Genomic DNA, 2,500 nt, shown 5'->3' with positions numbered 1-2,500 from the left:
ATGGGTCTCTGTGTGAGTCTATGGGTCTCTGTGTGAGTCTATGGGTCTCTGTGTGAGTCTATGGGTCTCTGTGTGAGTCTATGGGTCTCTGTGTGAGTCTATGGGTCTCTGTGTGAGTCTATGGGTCTCTGTGTGAGTCTATGGGTCTCTGTGTGAGTCTATGGGTCTCTGTGAGTCTATGGGTCTGTGTGTGTCTATGGGTCTGTGTGTCTCTGGGTGGCTGTGTGTCTCTGGGTGTCTGTGTGTCTCTGCGTGTCTGTGTGTCTCTGGGTGTCTGTGTGTCTCTGGGTGTCTGTGTGTCTCTGGGTGTCTGTGTGTCTCTGGGTGTCTGTGTGTCTCTGGGTGTCTGTGTGTCTCTGGGTGTCTGTGTCTCTCTGGGTGTCTGTGTGTCTCTGGGTGTCTGTGTGTCTCTGGGTGTCTGTGTGTGTCTGGGTGTCTGTGTCTGGGTGTCTGTGTCTGGGTGTCTGTGTCTGTCTCTGTCTCTCTCTCAGGCACATCCGCGGGTCCCCAGCAATATTCCTGGCAAGTTTCAATCGTGCAAAAGAAATCATAAAAAATAAATAAATTGTGACGTCATAGCACCGTGTCTTGTCATTGGTCGACAGATAAATGGCCGTAACTTGGGAACCGCTTATCCGATTAATATCAAACCTTGAAAAGCACATCCGCGGGGCGTCGTTCCACCTTCTCACGTTATCATGCCAATTTTTTCACAAATTATTAATAACCGGACGATCACCGGTCCGATCGGATTGAAACTTGCCAGGAATATTGCCGGGGACCCGCGGATGTGCCTTTTCGAGGTTTGATATCAATAGGACGAGCGGTTCCCAAGTCACGGCCATTTATCTGTCGACCAATGACAAGACAGTGCTATGACATCACGAATGATGTCACAATTAATGTATATTTATTATTTTTTTGCACGATTGACGTCCAATCTGATTGAAACTTGCCAGGAATATTGCTGGGGACCCGCGGATGTGCCTTTTCAAGGTTTGATGTTAATCGGACAAGTGGTTCCCAAGTTATAGCCATTTATTTACCAAACCAATGACAGGACACGGTGCTATGACGTCACAATTCTTCTTTTTTTGATATCACGTCACAATTGACGCTGCACGTACGGCCATGAAAGTTTTTTTTTGCACGTACAGCCACGCACATACGGGCACGCACTCGTTATAATAATGATAATAAAATAAAGGTCGGTTCGTGCGTGTCAAAACTGCAAACGGCAACTTGTGATGCTGGTTATCCCCACACGGAGGGCACGATATCCCAGGAATCCTCTTTTTTGTTAACTTGGGAACGGATTATCATGAGAAGAAAAAAAAAAAACTATCATTAAGAAATTGTTGCGGCCTGTTCCAAGTCAAAGCATGATTGAAGCAGGCCAGAAAAAACATGGCGGCTTCACACCCCAGCAAGGTTACCACGGAGACGCATTTCGACCCCAGAGAGCGGTGACCGAGGATGTGCCAGGTAAGTGACATAATTAAATAAGACCATTAATTATTTTCAAAAGGGGTGTTTTAATTAACTCAAACACCCAATTTTTGCTCATGCACTTCCTTGGGATTCCCTTCATAAACATGTAACATTTCAGGCTGCTTGGTTTCATGGTTTAAGAGTTCTGGAGGAGACACCCTCATACACATATATTAGTATAATAGATGAATATTCAATTTGGAGATACTGAGAAAAGGGATTTTAAAAAAAAGAAAAAAAAGAATAGAGTACAGGAAGATGAAGTGGAAGAAAATTCAAAAGAATGAGATCTTTGTGGAGTGGAAAAATAACATTTTTTGAAGTGAGGAGTAGGGGGGGTGGGGGGGAGTTAAAAATAAATAAAATAATAATAATAACAACAATAAATAGTTAAAAAATAATAATAATAATAACAATAATAACAATAACAATAACAATAACAATAACAATAACAATAACAATAATAATAATCGATAACGTTGAAGAGGTAGAAAGTACAATATTCGGGAAGAAGCGAAACGAGTAACACGGTGACAAAAGGGACACATAATTTTCATTTGGGCTATCCGAGTCAGCCTTGAAGAAGAAGACAATTAATTTGTCAAATATAGCACAACAAGGTACAATTTAACACGGAAAATTGGATGGAAACACAAAACAGCAACACAGGCGCGGAGATAAAACAGACAAATACGATGAATCCGGTTTGGAAAACAGCTTTAATGAGGTGGAAGCGGCAGCTGCAGATTCGACCAACACGTGGAGAAATCCCCAAACCGGAAAGTAAACTTCTGGATGTAGCTTCCCAATAGTTTCATGCTGAGCAATATGCAGGGTGGACCAGCAAACGATCAGTTTTCTTGTTGCAGGTCGGCAAGCAGCAATAGTTTGCGAAACATCTAAAAATTGTATCATACCTGTTCAGTTCATTTCAGGACACGAATGCTGTACGAAAAGTTGCCCATCAAGAGAACTGAGGACAGACAGTGTTGCTGTTTGCTTGGGAGGA

The 2,500-nt window shown here is 42.7% G+C and overlaps 1 protein-coding gene across 2 annotated transcripts in view; it reads right to left on the bottom strand.

Moving 5' to 3' along the window:
• Window positions 1-2,500, bottom strand: part of LOC147031008 (uncharacterized) — a 61,810-nt gene that overhangs the window by 58,375 nt on the left and 935 nt on the right. The gene's annotated exons all lie outside the window — the stretch shown is intronic.

Source organism: Eptatretus burgeri, chromosome 3 (assembly GCF_056783735.1).
Source record: "Eptatretus burgeri isolate ZD-2024b chromosome 3, Ebu_testis_v1, whole genome shotgun sequence".
Lineage (NCBI taxonomy): Eukaryota > Metazoa > Chordata > Myxini > Myxiniformes > Myxinidae > Eptatretus > Eptatretus burgeri.
The sequence above is the reverse complement of the archived record's forward strand: the minus strand, read 5'-3'. Positions and strand labels throughout refer to the sequence as shown.